The sequence below is a fragment of the Trachinotus anak genome, unplaced genomic scaffold (assembly GCF_046630095.1).
Source record: "Trachinotus anak isolate AG129_WGS33_773 ecotype Australia unplaced genomic scaffold, CSIRO_AGI_Tana_v1 ptg000021l, whole genome shotgun sequence".
NCBI lineage: Eukaryota > Metazoa > Chordata > Actinopteri > Carangiformes > Carangidae > Trachinotus > Trachinotus anak.
This window is the reverse complement of record NW_027273872.1, coordinates 18,424,692-18,429,298: the sequence shown is the minus strand read 5'-3', so window position 1 is coordinate 18,429,298 and position 4,607 is coordinate 18,424,692. Positions and strand designations below refer to the sequence as shown.

Here is a 4,607-nt window from a genome sequence, read left to right as displayed (position 1 = left end):
TGCCTCTAATAATAAGACTGATACAACTTTCAACTCTGAAGGTTCACTTTAGAAAATCACTTTTATTTAGCCTTTAAAGATCCCTTTGCTTTTTCACCTGAGTGACAGATGTGCTCTGATCTCTTAATAATGAGCAATCACACTTCAGACTGAAGGGTAATACATTAAAAGATACTACTACCAACAATTATTGGGAATACATTTAAAAAACTGAATTAAAACATGTACCATGCCTTGATTTAAGATTGAAGTCAAACTTAATTTTTATGCCCATATCCTCATTGGAAAATTGAACTAATCCAGTGTGTATCAGAACGTTTGATGCAGTGCTCAACCTCAAGAGAACAGCAGGAAAGAGAACATAGAGGTTTGGAGTAGGATTAGGGGTGATGGGTCAAGGTTCCTTAGGTTCCTTAAGGTTCCCTTAGAGAGCTGAAGGAAGCATCTCCATATAGATTTCTTCTTTATTTCCCCCTTAATCCAATTTTCTAGATTCTAGATATCCCCATCAGTTCATTCCTCTCATTTTGCTCTTTCTTGTCATCCAGAGCCTGCTCCTGAGAGACTCCATGCAACAGGACTTTTCCTCATGCCAATAGAGCCTCTCTTTGTCCAAGTTGTTTTCAGCCTGGAAAAGTGCAGTTTTGACCTGAGAGGTTTTCCCAACCTCTCTGCTTAGTCATGTCTCAGCCTCCTTTTTCTCTGTTGCAGCTTTGACAGCTTCCTCTATTTTTCATGAGACCCAACACTTAAGCCTACATGGATGAGAAGTCCTTAAAGTTCAGAGTTCAGAAAAAAAATCCATGACAACTAGATTCCATCGACTAATAAATAGAAAGGTCCAGAACAACTACTAAATGGACTAGAGTGAGACGGTTTTAACGGCTATAGAATATTTTTTTAGGAGCTATTTTCCTAAAAGACTTTTCTTATTTGTTTGGGTTTGAAGAAAAGTGTAAGTCATGGAAATTTGTGTGATTTTGTAGCATAATGAAATATATATTATAGAAAATTGCATACATGTATAGTTAGGTGACTTGGCATAGTTTTTTGAAGCAGATATTTTGTTTTGTGATAACAGGGAAATTTTGTTAACGATGGCTTAGTTCCATCAAGTGTCCCAGTTAAGTCATGGCACTGACCCAGGACAAGGACTCCGGAGCTACATAATCTAATTGCAACGTGGTCACTTTTAATTTTCATTACAATCATTACATGTGTTTTTACTGCTCTGACATCCCGAAATGCCTGTCAAGTACAAGGTTTATTTTAGTGACAGGGCAGGGTGTGAGGAGAGGATCCCTGAAGATTGCATTTTTGATTTCTTTCAACATTCTAGCAATGAGCTAGGAAAATCCTTAAAAGGTTATTTTTGTGAAACCTTCAGAGAACCTTCCGGTAATGTTCTCCGAGGAGTCTCTAAAAGTTGTTATGTAAAAGCTCCTGAGAACCTTCCAGGAATGTTAGGTAAACATTAGACCTTTAGCGCACCCCTCAGGCAACGTTCAAGAACATTCCCCAGGACCAAAAATCTTTTGCTGGGAGTTGTACTTTTATGGACATTTCAATTTTTAATATAAAGCAAAGTGAATGAGGCAAAACTCAACAGTCATGTTTGTGATTTTGGGGTGGTATCTACAGTATGTGTGCACATCAGGTGACTAAACACATAAACTGTGTCCTTTGCACTCTGTGTCCTGTGTCCTTTGGATTAATCTTGGTGCTGAAATGTGGAAAAAAACCTGCTGTTCAGACTTTGTCAGAGGAAGCCTGTTTAACCTATATATATATATTTTATAGAGTGGCTTTGAGTCTCCCTTTTATTTAGCATGTGATCTGTCTGGGCAATGTGAGAGCATGTGACAGCGGGTGTCTCATGCCAAAAGCATTTTGGCTTTTAGTGTGACAAATATACACAGGGATGCCAACACATTTGGTATCTGTGTACAGCTACGGGAGGCCCTGAGGGGAAAACATGTCGTCTTTCACATAAAGTAAACTACACACGAACAGTTCTCACAGCTGCATTATGATTGCTGTCAATGGATTTTCAGAAAAAGTTTGGGCACCTCTGTTGTAATCATGAAGTAAGGTAAGGTAAGGTAAGGTAAGGTAAGGTAAGGTAAGGTAAGGTAAGGTAAGGTAAAGTAAGGTAAGGTAAGGTAAGGTAAGGTAAAGGGAGGTAAGGTCTTTTTGTCACACAAGTTGACTCATGCAACCACTTATCACACAGCCACAGAGTCTGTGCGAACTGAAACATCACAGTCAATTTGAGACTCATTCATACTGAGTGGCAAGATGCACATTTTCCTTGAAATAAACATGATTAAGCAGCGTGTTGTGTCAACAGTGTAATTTGAATTTCATAATCTGAGGAAGTGACTGCATCCTAATGAGAACTGCAGATAGCCATGCACAGTTAATAAGGTTGATGTACCACAACGAAAAAGTTAACAAAATAAAGTCTGGTTTTTGGAAATGGCACAGTGTCAGGTTAACGACAGAAGTCAAGCTTTTTATAGAAAAAATAAAGTTCAAATTAAATATATCCTCAAATAGTAAAATGACCCAACCACAGCTCACATCTTAAAGGAGCTTCGTTTTAAGAATTTTATGATCCAATAAACAACTCCTTTGAAGAAAACTTGTACAGACAGTAAGTGAATCACATTTTATTTAGCCTTTATTTTCTACTACTCTTGATCTGGCAATAAGGAGGCATCAGGCTTAGTAAAGTGCAGCCTCTGTTCAGGATATTGAATTTCCTCTTCCATTAGCAGAGTCCCTTCCTGATAGAGATCTCTATCCTTTCACTGTAGAATGAAAGAGACTTCTGTATATTATAATATGTGCTGACGTTTGCTACTGAACACACATTTCAAACCACAACTCAAAGTGTGGTTTAATTTTCAAAAACGTGTAATGATAGCTCATGCTTTGAACAGACTTGCTACAAATGTCTTCATGGTTCTTGTACTGTTCGCTTTCAACGTAGTATTTTTGAGATATTTACCAAAACAAACAGTGTTTACTTTTTAGAAATAGGAGACAGCACATGTTCATTAAAAACGTGGCTCCACCATCAGTCCCACATACACGGTTGATGTGGTGGCTATGTCTTGCTGTCACATTATGTCTTACCTCAACACCAGCAGAGGAGTCAGAGCCTAAAACCTAAAGCCTGTCTTATTTATCTGTTGTGTTTTGCTAAATCAAAAAATGTTAAATGCCATACATGTAGAGACAAATGGGTGTCCGGAGTAACACAACTCACCAGTGAAGTAGATCAGACCCAGAGCCAAACTGAGTCGAGGTGCCCTACACATTGTACCTTAGTGTAACTTTTTGTGAGGCTGAAAACATGCTTTGCAGCTACCTGGCTATATTTTTTCTGATAGAGCTCCTCCTTATACTGTAGTTGAGTTATCCAAAATTTAAGCCATACAGTGTCTCTTTCCCTCCCTGGGACTTGGGGGACAATAATATACTGACAGGGTGGTAGTTAAATATTGTAAATATTGTAATTCCTGATTTGAATTGTAAAAATTGGCAGAATCCTGGTGCAGTTTACTCTCTGTATCTCTGGAACATGTGTAGTAAGGACAGGTATTATAACCAGTAAAAGCTCCCTTGTAGAAATTTGCACCATTATATGACATCAGTGCACTGTGAGTTTCAGTGCAGCTGAATTTGAAAGCGTCTGTGTGTGACCCAGGTGGTATTACTGAAAAAGACACTACATAACAGAAGTGCCCGACTCTACCAACCCAGGCTAGCTTACAACCCACCAATGTGTTAAGTGTTAGACCACACCAGGAATCAAGCCTGTGCTGTAAAGGTGGAAACTGCAAATCACTGATCGGATTCACTTGAAGATTCATATTCACTGCATTTTCCAAGCAAAATGAATGCGGTCATTCGCTGCTCTAAGCTACTGATTCATTCAGTGGTGATGATTCAGTTCACTCAGTTCAGTTTGAAGACTCTGTGTTCAAGATACAGTATGCACTCAACACTCTACCATGCTGCTCTATTAGTTTTGTGGATCACAACTGGATATGAGTGTTGCCTACTTTCATTTTGTATTTTGTTGTTGTTCTGAAAGTCCAATATTGACTCTACTATTAGGAGTCTTTACTTTGTCGTGTATGTTTGATTATGATCAGAGGCAGGTCTGTCTCGACATGCCATTTGGTGCAGGGCAAGTAGTGTTAAGTGGGTTTATCTAGTAAAGGCTTGTTAAGGACCACTTCACATTATATTGAGTGTTTTTTTTTCCAATAAATACTAAATAATAATATAAAATGTCCAAAATGAATGTGATATAATTTATAACTACATGGTCAGGAGTGGGACAGACAGAGCTGGGTTACTCTGCTGAGTCTCAGCTGATCACTCTTCACTCCGTCCCCTCCAGTGACCTGTGATCGCCTTGTGCCTGTCAGCCCATGTCCACACTCATGCTAAATCTTTGTCTCTCCACACTGAAAGAGGCGCTAGTTTCTTAAAAATGAAGCTTTTCATAAATGCTCTCCGTGTTGGATAAATACAAACAAACCGCCCGGAAAAAACTGAGCTTTTAGAAACTTCTGATTGTATCCTGCTCA

The 4,607-nt window shown here is 38.7% G+C and overlaps 1 long non-coding RNA gene across 1 annotated transcript; it reads left to right on the top strand.

The window, feature by feature from the left end:
- The first annotated feature begins 1,962 nt into the window (after nucleotides 1-1,962).
- On the top strand, nucleotides 1,963-2,336 carry LOC139605987 (uncharacterized). The gene is made up of 2 exons (XR_011684519.1): nucleotides 1,963-2,107; nucleotides 2,188-2,336. It is a non-coding gene; the product is annotated as an uncharacterized lncRNA (long non-coding RNA).
- The last annotated feature ends 2,271 nt before the right edge of the window (nucleotides 2,337-4,607 follow it).